Source organism: Ambystoma mexicanum, chromosome 8 (assembly GCF_040938575.1).
Source record: "Ambystoma mexicanum isolate Mex_15411 chromosome 8, UKY_AmexF1_1, whole genome shotgun sequence".
Taxonomy (NCBI): domain Eukaryota; kingdom Metazoa; phylum Chordata; class Amphibia; order Caudata; family Ambystomatidae; genus Ambystoma; species Ambystoma mexicanum.
In genome coordinates, this window is record NC_090929.1 from 1174157130 (window position 1) to 1174177650 (window position 20521).

Sequence of the window (20521 nt, forward strand, 5' to 3'; positions counted from 1 at the left end):
AAGACACAGAAAAATAACTCTGTTCAATACAAATATGAAAGGGGTGCATCGCGCATCGCGCTCTCACTCACCTTCAGCGCTACTCATCTCAGCAGCACGCCACCATCCCCGGACGGCGGCCATCATCTAAGGAAGGAAAGGAACGAAGTTAGAGAACTGTTCAAAAGAATCATTATACTTACCTGTCGGACTCTTGCCAGTGAAGTAACTAGGCAGCAACGAGCCTGCATCAATCAACATGGCCCTGCGCTGAAAGCAGGACAGAGAGCACACTATCCAAGAAAACAAAGTGAGCTGTGGATCAAAGGGAAGGGTTGGACCCCGGGGAAGAAGGGATTCAAGCACACAGAGACAATAGGGAGTTAAACTCTACCAATCCTGTGTTTCAGGCCCAGTCTCCAGTCGAATAGCCTCCAGGGAAGGGTTTGAGGTCGTAAGAGGTCTGAACAGGCTGAGTGACGTCCCTGTGGATACCAGGTGAGCATTACAGAGGGTAAACAATGAACAAGAGCAATGCAGTGGAGAGGAACGGTACACGGGACCCCAATGGCAGGGAAGACCGGCAAGAGGACGAGGTGGGCATCGAAGACCGCGTGGAGGAAGGGGTGGACATGGATACGGAGGGCAAGGACCAAGCAGGACTGGCCCTGGACCATGTTGGTCATACAGAAGGTGGGGACACTTTGCCAGGGAATGTCGTCTCTGGCCTGTAGCTAATTGTCGGAACATACAGGGGTAAAGCAGTGAACAACACTATGGGCACCCACACACAGGTAGCCGTATGGACTCCCTATGGGCCCCTGCTCACAGGGTGGGCAGCCCGACAATAGGCCCACACAAGGGTACTCTGCAAAAACCCATCCAACACAGCAAAATCGTATTGTACACACGAATGCCAACCCATTTGCCACCACAGCCAACGGAGCTCCCGCACCCTATCAAGGAGCGTGTGTGCTAAGTGAAAATGTTTTCTCTTGTCAAGGAACAAACACCCACCGAGACTAGAACAGCCCATTGAGAACCCTTACTTGTCCAGTCCTATCCACTACCTTACATCCAGACGAGGAACCACTGGTGGTAAAGTTAGGAAACAGACAGTTCATCTTTATGGTGTACTCAGGGGCGGAGAAATCATGTTTATGTGAAGGTGATTTTCCGTTATATGGCGAGAATCTAAAGACACAGGGATTTTCTGGGGCTGTAGTCACGGTTTCTTACACAAAAGAGCTAGATCTCAATATAGGAGGAAGAACGGTACAAGCACCCCTACTATATCATGATGACTCCCTTGTGAATTCACTGTGGCAAGACTTACAAAGCAAACTAAATATGACCATTGCATTTATAGACAGATGGGTGGTATGTTCCACCCCGGGTATGTGTTTCATGTGACCACCTCATGGCTATCATCAGTGCACCAACGTCTTTCTTCGACAAAGATTTACAATTAGTGCCACCCAATTTATGGACGATGAACCCGCATGATGTAGGGTTGTTGAAGGAAGTGACCCCAATAAAAATAAATATCAAACCAGGAGCAGTATTACCCAGAGTGAGACAGTACCCCTTGTCCAAAGAAGCAGAGGAAGGCATCAAAGACACTATATACACACTACTACAAAAGGCCATTATTGTACCCTCAAATTCCCTATTTAACACTGCCATTTATCCAATTAAAAAAGCAAAAGGGGGGAAGTGGAGGATGGCGCAGGACCTCTGCCCACTTAATCATATTGTTCAAAGGGAGTTCCCTCCTGTCCCAAACCCGGAATCCATCTTATGCCGTATTCCTAAACAGGCCACCCATTTCACTGCGGTGGACTTGAAAAACGCCTTTTTCTCAATGCCTCTCGACCCAGACTCTCAATACCTGACAGCACTTACCCTCAGAGGGAAAAGATACAAACATTACCAATTGCCCCGGGGTACCATGAAAGCCCAAGCATTTTCAACAGAATATTGCACAAAGACCTCAGAAATGTTTCTGTTCAAAGCACCATCATTCAATATGTTGATGACCTCATAGGCTGCAGCGAAGGAGAGGAAATATGCAGGAAAGGCTCAGTAACTTTTTGAAGGTTATTTGCCCACAAGAGTATGAGGTGGATAAGAACAAACTTTGATATCGTTTGGCAGAAGAACTGTACTTGAGCCAATTAATATCCAAAGATGGTAAAAGAATAATTCCTGACAGAGCAGTGACAGTACGAGCAATAGCCAGACGTCACACAGTAAAGGACAGGCAGAAGTCCCTTGGCATATGTAATTATTGCAGGGCATGGATCTTAGATTATGCTGCGTGCACATAGCGCCTGTTGCAAGCTTTAAAAGAAGCACAGAAAGAGAACACAGCCATAACATGGACGCCTGAAATGCATACCACATACACGATATTAAAACAGTTGATATGCACAGCAGCCATCCTCGCCACACCTGATTATGAACGGGAATTGTTCTTGTTCTCATATTGAAATGGAACACTGATGACTGCAGTATTGACTAAAACAGCCATTGTTGGGCCATAAACCATTACACAGCAGTACCCTTGATTCAGTGATGCTAGGACACTTTGCATGCCAACAGGCTCTTGCTGAAGCCCTCTTCGGAATTGAAAAGAGCTCCATAATTGTGATGGGGTGCTCAGTAACATTGTTTATTGAACATTCTCTGGTTGCCATACTTGAACGATCAAAATCCACACACACCACACAGAGGGACACTGCTTATGAGATCATCATCTCAAGCCCAAACGTTCATGTGATACATTGCAAAACAGTAAACCCAGCTACATTCCCTACAGAGCCATGCACATTGGAATATATGCAAACAAATGACGGTGCCACCTATGAGGGAGAAGGCGACGACATTCCCAAAGCAAGTGAGGTTCCCTTGAGTGAAGGAGAGGTATATTTTGTAGATGGGTCAGCATCTATTTGTCCAGAGACTGGTGAAAAGCATGTTGGTGTGGCAGTAGTGAGATTGGAGGAAGGGGAATATGAAGTGCTGATACAAAAGCAAATGCCAACACATTATTCAGCTCAAGCAGCAGAATGAGTAGCATTAATAGAAGCACTCCATGCAGCCAAAGAGTGTGCAGTGACAATATACACAGATTCAGCATTTGTAACCACCACGGTACATGCTGGACTCTCTAGGTGGAGGAGAAGGGGTTTCAGGAGAGCAGATGGGTCGCCATTGCAACATGCAGGACTATTAAATTAATTAATAGATGCACTCGCAGAACCATCAATAGTAGCCCTGGTAAAATTCCAAGCCCACACCAAGGCCAACAACAAAATATCACTAGGAAATGCGGCGGCGGATGCTGCCGCAAAAAAAGCAGTGTACTTTCAGAAATATTTAGCAACAGAATGTGTAATAAAAGAGCAAACGGAGGAGCCCAAAGATAATGGTTATAACTCCCTCCCCATGGCACACAAAATAGAGTTGCAGAAGAAAGCACCCCAATCTGAACAAGAACTATGGACAAAAAGGGGTTGCACACAGTCACCAACAGACCTCCTCTGGAGGCAGGACATGAAAGGGAAGGTGTTAATCCCTGTAGAAGTACAAGTACAAGTACAAGTGGCATTTGCACAGCTACATTTTCCAGCACATACATCAAAACAACACATTGCGGCAGGCATATAGAAGGATTGGTTCATCCTGAACCTCCAGGAATACATTAATAAATTGACGATTGAATGTATAACATGCCCAACTTTTAGCTCTGGGATGACTCTCAGAACATTGAGGGAACCATTGACCTGCCCCATCGGACCTTTCTGTGAACTGCCCACCAAGTCCTCCCACTATAAGAAAGAGATTATCCACACTAAAAAAGAAGCCTACAATGTTAGAATAAATAATGCCCAATCTTCTGATAAAGAACTCTTCACCATCCTGAAGAATTAGAAAATCTGAACGCTCCAACCAATACCTGTGTGAAGGACAAACAATGGTGCACCAGTATCCAAAATGCCCTGGCCAACAAAATCACTGGTCTCCAAAAAAAAATCAAGTCCAAAAGATTACAACTCTCAAATAGTAACGCCTTCATACCTAGCACACCCACCCCGACCAGCAATACTCTGGCTTCACATTCAAACTGGTTACTATACCCGAATTCCAAAAAATCATAGCATCCCTTAAACCTTCTAATTGTAAAGGGGACAGCTGCCCCGCCCAGATCATAAAAGATGCTGCGCGAGACCTAGCCCCCTTCATATCCAAACTAGTAAACCTATCCTTCTCGACTAATTCTGTACCTAACAACCTGAAACAGTCATGGGTTCTACCCCTCCTAAAAAAACAATCTCTCGACCCAGCCATTCCCACCAATTACAGGCCTATCACCACGGTCCCCTTCCTGCTAAAAATCCTTGACAGAGTTGCCTACCTGCAAATCCAAGATTACTTGGAGACCAATCAACTGCTAGGCCTGCGTCAATCTGGCTTTCGTCCTCAACACGGAACGGAAACTGCTTTTGTTGACCTCAAAAGTCAAATTGATGTCATCAAGGACAAAAACAAAGCAGCTATCCTACTCCTCCTAGACCTCTCAGCAGCCTTTGACCTGGTTGACCACAACATACTATGCAACCACCTCTCTTCTGCTGCCCACTTCTCCCCCTCTGATGTTACGCGGATACAATCCTTCCTAGCCAACAGAACCATGAGGGTTTTCTCATCTGTGGCTGCAGCAGACCCAATCCCCATCACCTGCTGTGTCCCACAAGGGTCCTGCATCTCTCCCACCCTCTATAACATCTTTACAAACGCTCTCTTTGACAAACTGGACCATCTGGGTGTCACCTACACCAACTACGCAGATGACACCCAGATACTCCTCGAGAAAACTGAAGAAATGTCCAGAGAGCAAAACTGTGTTGCTTACAAAAGTATCAAAATGTTTTTATTTACCATGATACAAAAAATTCGAAAAAGTCAATTAATCACATATTACTTTGATGAACATCAATTAATCACATAACACGACAGCATGGGTGAACAAAATACTTGGCTAAAATAAATCCATCTCAACAGACATTCATAGTGCAGCATCCAAACCATACATCATACATAGTGACATTCAACCAACCAACAATGGCTAAAAATGATTGAATTGATTAACATTGCTTGCCAATTGGGAGTGGGACAAACATTCATCAAATCCCATTTAATTATTTTAATGTTTAAAATGTATTTAACAAACAGCAATAGAGCTCATTAAAAACAATCTATTACAAGGGTGGATCTGAGAAGAAGAATGTTATGTAGATCACATCCGTAAAGAGTAAGCTCAACCGGTTTCGACATAGAGTGTATAATGGACAACGTCTTCATCAGGAGATACAAGGCGAGAGGCTGCAAGAGAAGAGCATTACTGCATAATTATGCAGCAGTGTCCCATCTCATAAACTAAACTCAACAATAGATTGTATACAACCACCATGTGCCACCTGTTACAGACCAATGAAACTAAACATTTGTGCTGGGGAAGTATACCTAAATAAGAACGACCCCAGTGGCAGAGTTTTATTTGAAAAGCCGGAGGCAAGGAAACCGACCCAGAGAGTGTAAAAAATAATAACAGAAATTGGGAGAACCATATAGGCCAGAGGGTCAAGATAACACAGTCAAAGACCACCAAAAAAGCCCACAAACAGCAGAAAAAATGCCATGACTAAATCAATGACAAGAGAAGAAGCATGCTATAATATGATAGGTTAAACAAACCTTGCATGAGTAGCCATTAGCATGCAGAATGGAAAAGAAGGGTCGTATGCTGGAGTCATACCGCCAATGGAACTGTGACTAGTCAAGAGTGGAAAAACAATTGAAGCACACATAAATCCAGAGGGATAAATGCATTAGCCAACAGAAACTCATGAAAGTGGCCAATTGTTACCTGTAATTAGCATAACGCTGCTCTTGGTGGCCCCCTCCAATAATAAATATGATGGGGTGGCCTCCTGGATGGTAATGCAGCGAAGAGAGTCGTGTCAGCGGAAGTGCCCCTGATGTACTGTCAAGCAAAGAATGATGTTAGCCTAGAACACATTAGTCGAAGTAGGGCTAAGAACATACCAATAAAGCCATGCACAGCTAAAAAATAAGAACTGCAGGGACGCTCCTGCCACAAGAGGCAATAGGCCCTGTTGCAAACTAATTAAAGCTTGATGACATGTAGCTGTGTGCCAGCCTGGTGGGTCGCAGTGCCACATAGGAGCCAGGGCTAACAAACACACTGCTAAAATGCCGTGTGCCTGAAGATGAAACTGGTTAGAAAGTTGAAATTAGCTGGCTGCTGGCGCAAATCAAGCAGGAAAGAAAACGGGCCTAAGTGCATAAACAAGGAGGGCCTATGGTACTGCGGGCTGGGTGGGACAGAAATCTTAGTACAGCTCAGCTGCAGCTGGAACTATGTATACATGCGAACGTAAAAATACATCCGAGGGCAAGGTGTGTGCACATCGAAAACAACAGTATAAAATGCACGCGTACTTACTTGGGACTTGCATCAGGAGTGGTGTGGGCGGAAGAAGTGACAACATTATTGGGAATAAAGCATAACATTTGTTAAATTTATCACCAGCAAGCAAATGGAGTGGTAGAAAAAATCAATGGCCTTCTCAAAAGCAGATTGTTCAAACTATGTCACATTCTTAAAAATAACTGGGTTTATTCTCTCCCACTGGCCTTGTTTCAACTGTGCACCCAACCAGGTAAGGACCACCATTTGTTCCCTCATGAAATAGTAACTGGGCGATGAATGCAAACACCCTTGTCCCTGGTAAGAAGAATGTCTGATGCCCATAGAAGTGCTGTAGTGCTGGGAGAGGAATTTAAAGAATACTTCACATAGCTTAAAGGCGCAGTAAGAGTAATTTTGAAACAACCCGCCCCACCATTTACTAAAGAAAATGAAAGAGACACTTCAAACACCCTCAGCAGATAGCCCATCAAGTCCTTTAATGCCTGGGGAACTAGTATACGTCCACAGCTTTGTACGCAGATGGAACAGTCCAAGATTTCATGGCCATTATGAACTGATATACTGCACACCTTCAGCAGTAAAAGTCAAGGGCTGAAATACTGGATCCATTTGTCTGATGTCAGAAAGTCACATGACAGTGTAATTCCAGAAACACTACAGCAAGGTGAATAAGAAACAGCAACTCTTTACTGAATAACAGAGCAACAATGTACAGTGATATAAACAGTAGCAGAACAATAGCAAAATTATAGTATCAAAGAAATGTATATTTTCAGGAAAGGGTGTATTGCTTGTCATGCTCTCTCTCTCTCTCGCTCTCTCTATTGTACCTGTACCTTTCAACATTTAACAATAATGATGAACTGAAAATGTGTTTAACCCTTTACATCCCACTCTCTAGGTGCAACGATGGAGGAAAATAGCTCCTTGGTTGCAAATAATATTCAGTCAGGTAGACGTAGGAATAGTATAAGTGCCACTAGAATGTATTCTTATGATTGTGGCCGTTATTTTACGGCCATAGTTTTCAACGCAATCTTATTGTGTTTCAAGCTATACTGCACCATTACTTTTATTATTGGAGATATAAACAAGGGGTGGGGTGGGGGTAAACTAATAGAAGAAGCGAGTAAACTAATATGGGACGGTGTAGAGCTAATATGGGACCAAAATACTTTTTTTTATATTACTACACTACACAAGAATCGTACAAAGGTGTCACCATAACTTGAACCATTTGCAATGAATGAAAGTGAAAATGTAATTTATGTATATGATGACTACTTTTCCACTACAGCAACAGTTACAACACCACCAAATAACCTATATACAACGAGATACCGTACCTCAAATCTACATACTGTATATACTCTGTCCCCTAGTGATATGTCAGAAGCACTTTTGAATATACAATACTGGCAGCTTAATAATGACACCAATGCAACATCTGATTTTGGTGCGGTTCTCTTCTCCATTTACCGCTTATATGCTTCCGGTACACACAAAACGCCCAGTGTTGATGGTAAACGGCACAAAAGGTAATTAACTAATGGTAAAAGTAAGGTCACATGCAGGCAGAAGCAGCAAACAAAATAATTACAATATGAAGCATATCACAGGTTGGGATTGGATGAGGTAGAGGAACTTCGTCATCCGGACCAGTGTAACAAGTGGTACTTTGATATGAGCACCACAGGGAGACAAGCTACAAATTGTAGCTGTTATGTGTGTTCACTAATACCTCATGCATCAGGGACACCTAAGGTTTAAGTGCCACAAGAATCCCCATTAGTGGAAGGCCAGCGTCTCGTTCATCTCACACTATGTAGGATAAGAAGCACCTTCCAGGCACACACAGTAAACCTACAATTGCTTCCTTCTGATGAAAAGCTGTATAAGAAGAAACTTCACGGTACAACATGCTTTAAAGAGTGGTTCTTTGCAATTAAAGGCACAATGTTCGCTGAAAACAAATGGCAAGAGGCAACAGTGATGTACAAGGCAGAAGCGCTTCATGGTTTATCGGACAAAAGACTGACATGGATGGAGGACACATGCTCCTATGTAAGGTCTCAGTACATCACGAATCTAACATGGGTTACAGCTCTCAAAAAACCCATCAAGATCCAGCATGAAGAAAAAATATGAACTGTGTTTCCAGGGGGAGGGAAGAGTACCCATGTGTTCCAACACATGTTGCAACAGAACCCTCATAATACCTGACATGCAAAAAGGAACAGCTGCATTGATGGGCTACTGCAGGGTGTGTGGCAAACAGGCATACTTGCACCTCCCGTCATCATGGAGGTGCCACTCTGCTCTGGCAGCACTGCTCTCTGCACTGCTGGTGACTCCGGAAAACTACATCAAGGGGGAAGGGGTGCCCAATCCACGTTAACTGGCACCCAAACCTGCAAGTGAAGAGCACCCCATCTATAACGTGCGATCAGAAGATATGCTGCAAGATCAAGTATCCCGCAGGAAAAGAACTTCAATAGTCTCTCAAAAGACTCTTCAAACCTCTTGGCACAAATACCTGGTCAGTATAAGTTATTCAACTCAGCAGAGACATGTTTTACATTACTTATTCCCAGCATCCAGGCAGGAGCAAACATCAAGTGGCTTCAAATTGTGCGCTGGGAGCTAATCCAGCTGGCCAATGATACAGAAGAAGGATTCAATGTGATAAAGGTAGAATTAAGAGCACTAAGACTGATGATGCTAAATTGTTATGTGCTCGACCTGTTCACGGTTATGGAAGGCGGCATTTGGTGAAAAATCGGGAGTGCATGTTGCACTTTTGTTCCTTCTTCAGATGCTGAAAATGGAACACTTTTGCATGTGATATCAGCAGTGCATGAACTCGGAGTGCGGATGAAAGAAGAAGGTGGCGTTGAAGCAAGTGACAAACCTAAATATTGCATGGTTGCCATTTACAATACCGAGGGAGAAACTCTATGGCACACAACCATCAAACAGCCCCAAGACCTAGACATCCATAAAGAGGTGTGGTTGACCTAGCAGGGGATAGTGGGTGCATCTATATGAAGTGTACTCCTGAGGAATAGGCATGGAGTAGGGAAAGCTTAAGAAATGTGTGCCATGCATGGATGCCAATAAAGGGCAAACCTGCATGGGATGAAGCTGTAAAGAGGGCGGAGGAATGTAGATGTGCTGGAGGAGGGCATTTGTTACTTTAGGAGTAACAAAAGGGGGGAGTGTTGGGAGGGAGATGGTTCATTCCACCCCCCTCACCACTCCCACATGTACGGATCTCCCTTGTGCTGAAGGGGGGAGACTTCACCCTTCTGCCCAACAGTAATCTGTGTTAATCAGTTAATAATTACTCACAAGGAAATCATGCGATTAAGCTTTACTAATGCACGAAAACCAAATTTTAGGTAACTCACCCAATGCAATCTTTTATTAGGCCTGAAAAGGAACTCTAAAAACCTGTCTCTCCCTCTTTCTCTGCCCCGCGCTTCACAACACCGGCCCAGGCCCCCCACCCCACTGCCTCCTGCCAACTTTGCACAAACTATGTTCTCACAGACGTCCAGCTATTCATTGTTGCAACCTCTCATACCGCCTCAGAACAGATGAGTTTGTTGCACTGTGTGAGACCAGATCAGGCCTCTGCCTGAGAACCCATCCATCTCCACTAAACCTGCTTGTTTTCTTTCTGACCCCCACCCTGCTAAGCTGTAAATGACCAGGCCCATGCCCCTCTGCTCTTTGATACAGATACACATCTGTCCCCCTGTAGTGACCAAACAAAGACACCCCTGAGAGTCCCGACACCAGACACACATATATTTCTTTCTAACCATAACACCTGTCTATTTATGCCATGAAGCATTAGGTAGATCAAAACCTCCAAGGTGGGCACCTGGGAGGGGTGCAGAGGGTACAAGGCTTGCCTATAATTTGTGTATGAACTCTGAAAGGCACCCACATTCTTACCTGACTTTACGAGTGTCATTTGTCTCATGCTCTCAATTGCTGTTATTGCAAGGTCAGTTAGTCAGGTAAAGTGTAAGTAGGAGTGATGACCAAGCACACACCAATCCCATTAGGTCAACACGTATGGATCTATGCTGCGCTGGTGATTTGATCCAATCGAGCTGCGGGATTGTGTATTATAATGTGATAAAGCTGATTGTATGATATGCATTTTGTATATATGTAACAGATGTACGTAATTCCCTCTCTTATGCACACCAATTGAGCATTTTTTGCACATGCACCTAGCACTTTAGCTGACCTTTACAATGGGCATGATTGGCATTTATTTTTGAGCCTGTCATGGAGATGCATACCTTATTCACATGAGTAGGTCCATAGTCCATTGTAGCAATGTCTGCCCACTACATGGACGGTTTAATCGATATTAGCATGATGCACCTTTCCTTTAGAAGATAAATCACTAGCCTGCTGCCCATTAGGGCGCTATGTAACCTATAGGGTATTGAATATTGAGCATATCACTCATAATAGATTGCAACACTTGCTGTTGCATTGGTGGCTGGCTTCAGTTTAATCCTTGCATCCTACACCTCTGTGTTGCGCTATGATCTGCAGTAATGAATGCCACACACAAAGTGATCCGGCTTTTCAAATGTTTACTGGTCGTTTAGGCACTTGCAGTTTAGCTTCTAAATTGATCAATTAAAATGGAGTGTTCACTTCATTGTTGCATGCATATTCAATGAGCAAATCAATGTATTGTACATGTGTTTTGATTGATAAGACACATCTACAATTATGCATAAATACAAATTTAAGCCACACAATATGGCGTGGGTATATGAAGAAGATGTGGATGTCACATGAATAGGTGGAAAAGTGGAAGTGCATAACTGCAAACATTATTTATTGAAGCAGTATGTTACACTTGTGAAACTAGACTGAAGAAGCCTGAGTTAAGGATGGAATGCGTGGATGTATTTTCTTAAGTAAAACGCGGTAGAGGCTGGGTTCTAGAAAATGAACGCTCCAGTGCTGAGCAGCTCTGTATTTATGTGTTGCAGGGAGTTTTCTCTCTGCAGGGTCACAGGTAAGAAAAGGTAAACCCAATACCTCTTGTAGACAAAGTGCAGAAAAGGTCCTGGTAACCTTGCAATGAGAAAAGGATTGCACAACCCTTTAAATAAATGGCCTGACGCTTGTTGCTGTGTTTTCAGAGTGTATTTTTATTTTTATTGTTATAGTGTAGACGTTTTGTCTAGAGAGGGTGGTCAGTCGACACGTGTTTCAACCCCTAAGGGTCTTTCTCAAGGCGGGGGAAGTATTAAGGAGGATAATATCCTGTTAAGTGTTGTTGCCGGATGGCAGGGAAGTCTGCAGCATTTAATAAATTTCCATGAAGCTGCTGCCTGCTGCTAGCAAGTGCTACAATCATTATGCTGGTTTCCACACGGCCATCGGGAAACCAGCATAATATTTCTGTATTTTCATAAGTATTGGACATACAGCTGTACTTGTTTCTATTTTTATTTGCATTTTTTAAATACAATTTACCACGTTGGGGCTAATTCATGGAATATTTGCCCGGTTCAAAGTGAATATGCACTGCTGAAAAGTGACTTTGAACTGGACACAAACCCTGATTCATGGAACTGTGCAAAGTGTATTTTTGCCGTGCAAAGTGCGGGCAAAGGAAGAGCACTTACATTTGGTGTTTTATAACTTCACCTCCACTGGACAAATCCTCCCAAAACCTTGCAGAAAAAGTATATATCCCCCTCAGATTGATTCTGCAAAGGTTGGTGAGATTTTCTGCAGGGGGTGCATAGTTATAGGGACATCCCAAAATGTGTGCTTTTTCCCATAGATGCAATGGAAAAATAATGTTGCTCATGCCTACCGCCAAAACAGCTGGATGGATTTTCACTAAATTTACATAAGTATCGGCAGCTGGGTCCCGAAAGTGTGCTTTTGTAAATTTGGTGTAAATCCATCCACAAGTCTTTTTTGAAACAGCCAAAAAGTAGGAAGCATGTGTGATATCTGGGTTCGGTCTGTGGACTCACTTCCCTATTTGGTCCACGGACATGCCTCCAATTAGCCCAGGGAGCGACGTGATGTCCGTGGACATCGGACGTGCCCGCTGATTGGATGAAAAGTGTGAGGTGCATCATATTCGTTGGAACCGCCCACCATGCTGGATTTGGGAACAGCACCTGTTGTCCCCGAACATGGCAGTTAAAAAATATAAAAACACACAACATTGCACTAGTGAAACTAAAGAGACAATTTGTGGGGAGGTGAGGGCTGGTGAGAATGGGATTTGATGTGGCCATAAAAATCCCAAAAAACTGGTTGGTTTTTCATCTTTAAATTCTGCAAACAGTTCAAGGACAGCCCTCTGATGTTCACGAACATCTCAGATGTTTGCTGGTATCCAAACATATTTTTGCATTACAGGGTTGGTGAAAAGCAGTTTTTGGATGGCATATAACTTTGGTTCTATCACATGAAACTGTATGACATTGTGTGATATCATTCTAGACATGACCTTGAATCTTTCAACAAAGTCTATTACTGCTTTGCTAAGCTGGAAAAAAAGAAGAGGGGGGTCCTAAAAAATATGAAAGTCTTATCCATTTGGTGAAGTTTCACAAATCTGCACACAAGTCTACAAATCGATTTAAGACCCATATTTTAATGTTTTTGCAAAGTTTGGTGGGATTGTGTGAAGAGGGGACAAAATTTGAGGGGGGGGGTTCACCATTTTTAGAGCGGTTATAACTATGTTGCCATTTGACAAATGTGCACAAAATATTTTGGAATGATTATAGTCTGAACCTTGAATTTTTCTGAAAAGTCTGAATGTATGTTGTCAACTGGGAGCTAACTTATATGACTATTTTATGTAAGTACATTTTGACACTTTTCATGGAAAAAATCTGTGCAAGGAGGATTGGCAAGAACTTGAAAGCATGGTTTTGGAAATGTGCCGGTTTTTATTTTTTTGAAAAGTGACATAAAGTAGGTAAAGATAAAGAATAGTGATATACCTTTGGTGACTGAGGTATACCCGGTGGCCATGGGCAGTGGCCAGATTGTCTGTGTCATGGCCTGTGGCCATGGGCAGTGGCCAGATTGTCTGATTCATGGCCAAAGACCATGACTCTGATAATATGGCTACTGGTCATAACCACAAGGGTCTGGCAATGGGGTTAAAGTGGGCATGGCCCCAGGAACTCCCTATGTGGTAAGGCTTTTGAACATCGTGATAGGTTTGAATGTGAAAGAAAATTCTGCCTGTGGATAAAATTCTGTTTGTGGCTACAGCCCAAAGTGCTGCATAGGATTGCATCAAAAGATCTCTGTGACTATCGCTGAATACACTCTGAGACAATACTAATGAGCAGAAAATTACAAAACACCCTGAACCAGGTGTCCATGTGGTCACCAGGCCGCCCCTTAAAATCATTAACTACCATTATTTGTGACCATAGTGGGACAAAATATTGGAATTGGATGCCGGACTCATTTTCACAACTTTGCAGCAATGTCTGGCCCACAATCCACATGCCTTGAGAAAGATCCTATTGAGTCGAATCACGTGTCGGCTGACTTCTAATAATAAATATAGCATCAAGATTGGTTTTGAGGACTGCTTCTTTATGACAACAGTTAGTTATTGAAGAACCCTGCACTGAGTTGAACAGGGCTCACTGTCTTATCCGAAACCTAACACTTGAAGGTGGAAGGGCACCTTCACAAAGGAAGCCTATTACCAGCAGCAGGGTGATCTGTTTAAAGTACTAGATGAAGTGCAGTGATCTGCAATTATTTGATAATCAAGTATTCTGATTTCAATTTTGGGGCATGCAGCATTGCCGAACCATAGGTTTGAATGGGAAGAAATATTCTGCGGTTACAGCCTGAAATGCTGTACTGAATTACAAAAAAACCTGTGTGAGTAGCATTGGCAAGGACCTGAAAGAATGGTTTTTCAAATCTGTGTTGTGCTTTATTTTTCCAAAGTGTCCAAATGTAAGCACAGCACATAGTGATATACGTTTGGTGCATGGACAGCGGGCCTGGCCCTCAGCAAGGACAAATGCCTACTCTGATTTACTTATTGGGGCACGTGGCATGACCAAAGATCTTGAGTTAAATGCTAGCAAAATTCAGCTTGCGGCTGCAGCCCAGAGCGCTGGACGGGATGGCAGCAAAGTTGCACGAGGAGCGTGAGCAAGGACTTGAAAGGAAGTTTTTGGAAATCTGTGCAGTGTGTTAGAGAGAATTCTCCAAAATTTGCCAACTGCTTTCCAATTTAGAACTCCCAGCACTTTTGCTGGACTTAAGGACTTTTATTTTATATCCTGGAGTGAGTGAGACCTTTTTCCCACTTTCTCATGCTTTTTTATTTAATTTGAACACTGTGTTTCTTTTAGTTTTGGAGTCTGACAAACTCCACCGGCATCATCTTTTACATTGTGACACACAGCACCTTCACTGCAGTGGCATAGGGAAGTCCTTTAGAATTCTCTAAGGTTTAAATACCTTCTCTTGGATAAACTACTGTTTCCAAGAGCAGTAAAGTGAAATATACTTTACTTACCTTTAGTAACTTTGTAGACCCAGCAGACACTACCTTCCATAGAGAGCTGGAGGGGTTACCTATTATCCCCTTTGTCTAATTATTCATGTAACATTTTTATTTTACCCCTTCTAGAGTTAATGGCTGGTGGCAGTGGTTTACTTTTTCCTACCATTGTGTGTTTTTACCACGGGCTGCGTTCGCAGATGCAGTATAGAACCCATGGGTGCCTATAATGTTAAAATGACCCTGGTCTTCTTTTTTTGCCATTTCTTGTTGGCAAGGTCCTTCTTCAGATCTGCTCTATGCGCCAAATCAGGTTTGGTCCCTTTGTTCATTTTGTCTTTGGTGGGGTTCACTGGTGAAACCCACCTCAGGCTCCAGTGTGCCTGGCAAGGCAGGAAGCAAGGAGGTTCCCGAAACTTCCTCTGCTTAGTCTCCTTGGTTACAGGAATGCACCCAAAGGGGATTGGCCAGCTGGCTGTCCTTAGAGGACAACCATTCTGCTGTGTTAGTGACAGCTAGGCTACGCATTAATGGGATAGACTTGCATCGAAGACCAGGTCTTTTGAAAGAAAGGCAGAGTTGACCACTGGATGAAGGAATATGCAGAAGAACTTGGAAGAGAAGCTTGCTACAACTCCTTGACCGTTGGTTTGCCCGGTGAAGCTCTGCTGCAGTGCTGAAGCTCAAAATTTGCCTCAACTAGAGAAGCCCCGCAAAAGACGACTTCTCCCCTTGGGTTGGTGGGACCCATTGACCCCAAGACGAACTCCATTGGAAATCATTTCTCTGCTGGCTGTACTTACATTGCTGCTGAAGGAACCGAGTGCCAGGGGACAGGAAACCCAGAATCGAGTGCATCGTTTTTAAGCCAGACCTGAGCTCCAGGAAGATCCTCCAGATGCCTTTGATGCAAGGCTGGCCAAGACTGAGCCACCTCAATAGTGCTGGACCCCAGAAGCAAGGAAAGTCCACAAGGTGTCCAAGAACGGCAGTGGTGCTATTCGCGAGAAGTTGAAACCGCAAAGTGCTGCTGACCTGAACTTTACCCATTGCTGCCGCCGACCTTGGAATCATAGTGCAGGAGTCGCCAAACGTCCTCCCTCTTGTCCCCACAACTGAGGCCCAGGAACAAAAGGATCTGCCATACTACAACAGGAAAAAAAGGCCAGCTGGAACCCTTTCTTTAGACCTAAGGTACTGTGACTAAGGGGTTCTTACCTCTTGTCATGTAGCTTGCTTGCTCTCAGTTGAGACTTGCATTGGCTGCCCTTTGCAGAGTTGCATGCAGCTTTTCCTTTCTCAAGCTTCCCAGCTTGTGGTCAAACAGTAATTTCTTTTTCAACAAAACTCTCTATAACATTGAGCAAGACTTGTTACTTACCATCACGAAGTGCCTCAGATCCCCGTAGAATTTGCTCAATTGACATTGGCTGGCCTGGCTCCCCAAAGACTCTTCTAACCTCTGACTTTGTGTTTAACTATCCTTCCAAAAAGTCATAGATACCTTACTTGTATAGCTGGGAAAGGGGTAATCTACCTTGCATTGGGGGGGTTCAAAAGTGCTTACCTGTTTGAGAAACTTGTTAACCATTGTTTCCTCCCTAACCTTTTCCCTTTTCCCACAACTTCAGTATTCCCATTTAAATGTAAAAGTGACATCTAAATGCCCACCGTGTCCTAGCAATTGAAGTCGCCTCAGGGTGTAGGAAAATCGGTGTGCCATCCCAAAAGGGTATCTACTTACTTTATTGAAGTAAAGGAGTTTATTTTGAAGTGTATTTTTATTGTTGCCAATTGCTTCCTTCTAAAGAAGGCTTATTTTCAAACTGACTGTTAAATTAATACATAATTATTTAATCAATAAACCTTGAGTGTAAGTGTTATTTGAATACCTGTCACTGTGAAACTCTATGTTGCAACCCTACAGCTCACATTGGCCACTCTTGAGATAAGCCGGGCTGCTCAGTCGCACTATCAACTTGTGTAGTACAGGCCTATACCAAAGGTTGGGTTCTCTATTGCCAAGAGGACAAGACTGGTGCAGTCTCCTTCGGGGTTACTAGATACAATCTTGCCTAACACTGGTGGAGGCAGTGAGGATCTTTTGTAGAGTTGTTGCATTGGTATTTTGCTTTGCTTGTGTTCAACTAACCCCCGCAATGCTAAGCTCCATCAGAACAGCAATTGTAACATGCCAAATATGGATAGCTTTAGTCAGGAAGCCCTGATCATTTCAACAGTAGATCAACTGAAAGAAATGTGTAAAGTCAGGAATCTTACTGTAAAAGGAAAGAAAAATGAGTTGATTACAAGTTTGATGAATCAAAAACATTTGGGTAGTGGGCCTACACCACCTACTAATCCAAGAAATGTGGACATTGGTAATGAGGATGATATTTCAGCGTCTAACTCTAATGTCTTAGAAGAGTCCGAGGAGGTAGAGGAGTCCCAGGATAGGAGAACCTCTTTGCCTCAGCGTGCCATGTTGCCTCAAGCTATGGCCACTGGCACTCCACAAGGTCCAAGACTGAGTCCAGAATATGTGTCACTTGAAACAATGAGGCTTGAATAGGAATTCAAAAGGGTGCCAGCTCAAATTGAAGCCAAAGATCAGGTCATCAAGCTCAGGGAAAGAGAAATTCAGCATGCTCTTGATATGAAAACGTTGTCTCTTGAAAATGCTTCCTTCCCAGAGTCCACTCGGTCTTCCAGTCCCAAGAGGAATTGCCTGCCTAAAGAAGCAGTGAATATGTATGATGTGAAACTTGATATTTTGGATTGGTTGGGTGCCTTTGAATACAATCATGAGGTTCAGGGTCTCCTAGGGAATCAGCTGATTGCCTGGCATTTGTCTAGGCTCCCCCATGCTGCAACTGATGCTGTAATGGAGGTGGATGAACTTGAAAGACAGGAGTATGAGTATGTGAAGCTGGCCTTGATAGCCAGATTTGGGAAAAATCCTTCCCAGTACGTTAAGAGGTTTAGAACCCTTAAAAGGACTGATGGTAACCCTGGGGCTACCTGTGTGTGTGAATGTTTGAAACACTTAGATGGTTGGGTTAAGGGTTACAGAGTGGACATCTTTGCAGGAATGAGATATCTGTTTTTGTTAGAATCTATTTTTGATGCCCGCTCTCCTGAGCTGAGACAGCACTTGGCTGACTCAAAAGAGATTGATCTCAAAAAGTTAGCAAATGCTGCTGACTTGTGGTTTGCCAACAGGGCCACACACAAGGATTCTGGGGCCACTCACAAAATGGATGAGGGGAAGCAGCACAAGAAAGATGGAAACGAAAATTCTAATTCCAACCACCCAAAAGAGGGCCACAAACCGAAAAAGGGTAAACACCATGGGAAACCAGGTCAGTCAAGTGAAACTTCTGGTGCTAAACCAGAGGGAGGTCGGCAGAAGCCCCTGTTCCAAAGATCATTTGGTAAATGTTATGCTTGCAGGTCAACTGACCATGTGAAAGGGGATCCCAGATGCAAGGGTAAACCTTCAGGGGAACACACTGCCTCCTTAGCATTCATCTGTGAGGGAGAAGTTCATATGGCAAGTGGTAACTTTCAAATATTGGCTGAAGACCCCATTGGAGTCACATCAAGTGTTTCTTTATTGACCCTAGGTCTGTGGGACCAGCAGAATGTATATATGTATAACACTATTCCAGATAACACAAAACAATACTACATGGACATTGTACTTGTAAATGGCCAGGAGACCCCTGCCATTAGAGACTTTGTGGCCTGCACTAAAGTGGTGGATGAATGTTTTTTACAAGCCAGAGGATGTTGTTATGGCACCCAAAGGTCCCACTAAATGTGCTGGAGGACAAATCCAGATGGTTCCAATACTGCCAGCTCTCATCCAGTGCAATAATATGACTGTAAGGATACCTGTCAGTGTACAAAATGAGATGCCTGGGAGAGTCCTGTTTGGGAATGACTAAAAGACTCTTGGAGTTGTATCACACACCCCCAGGCCTCCCAGTAAAAGGAAGCACGAACGTACTAGATTGTCCAGAGAGGAAAATGTATATGACTCTCAGTGGGAAGTTACAGAAGTACCTATAACTTCTTAGGAAGGACGCCCTTCTAATTCCAAGCCAAAGAAAGAGACAAAGAGGAAACCCAAGGTCTCAGGAAAGAAGAAAAGTGCCACACCTGTTCAAAGGACAAGGACATCCCCCAGAGGACAGTCCAAGGTCACACCTGTGACCCCTCCACCAGCTGAGGCTGAGTGGAAGGATCAACCAGAAAGTGGTGAATCAGCTACTGGTGAAACAGAACTGGAGGAAGTCCTTCCCTATGTTGGAGATCTGAATCCTAAAGACCATCCTGAGCTGCAGACTTTGATTGTTGAAGGTGGACCCTCTAGGACAGACTTCATCAGATGTCAAAGAGAGTGTCCTATTCTTGAAGGACTTCACCAATAGGCATCTTCCCAGCTAGAGGGGCAAGAACCAGGGAAGCACAGGCTTGGATCTCCTTTACAGTGAGCCTATTGAGTCTACTCCAGGGGAGTACAGAAGACTTGCAATGCCTCAGGTAATGAGACCCAGTTTCTACAGATAGCCCATGAGATTCCTCTGGCTGGTCACTGAGGTTTTATGAAGACCAAGGAGAGGAATTCTCTGTATTTTCACTAGCCCAAGACTGGGCCTGATGTAGGTACATTCTGTAGAAGCTGTCACGCTTGTCAGACTTCTGACAAGAGTGGAGCCAAGAACTTGGCGCCGTTGGTGCCTCTCCCAGTGGTGGGAGTTCCTTTTGAGAGAGTAGGGATTGACATTGTTGGTCCCCTAGACCCTCCCACATCTTCAGGCAACTGATTTCTATTGGTTTTGGTAGACCCTGCTACCAGGTATCCTGAAGCCATACCTATGAGTACTGTTACTGTTCAGGCAGTGGCTAAGGCCCTCTTTGGTATTTTTACCAGGGTTGGTTTCCCTAAGGAGGTCATCCCAGACAGGAGGACCAATTTTATGTCTGGCTACATGCAGACCATGTGGAAAAACTGTGGAGTGACCTACATGTTCTCATCAGCCTACCACCCCCAAACCAATGAGTTGGCAGAGAGGTTTAATAGAACTATGAAGAGCATGATTGATGCTTTAGAGGAACCCCTTAGAAGAAGGTCAGACCTTATACTGCCACGCCTTCTCTTTGCTTACAGAGAAGTGCCTCAGGAAGGGGTTGGTTTCAGCCCCTTTGAACTGCTATACGGTCATCCAGTTAGATGTCCATTAGCCCTAATCAAGCAAGGGTTGGGGAATGCTCCTTCCGTAAAGCCAGTGAGAGTCACTGACTATGTGCTAGGTCTCCAAAGGAAAATATCACAAATGATGACAGAAGCTTCTGATAAATTGAAAGCAGGTCAGGTTTGGTTAAACATTGGCATGACCAGAAGACCAACATGGTGGACTTTACACCAGACCAGCTAGTTCTAGTTATGGTACCTA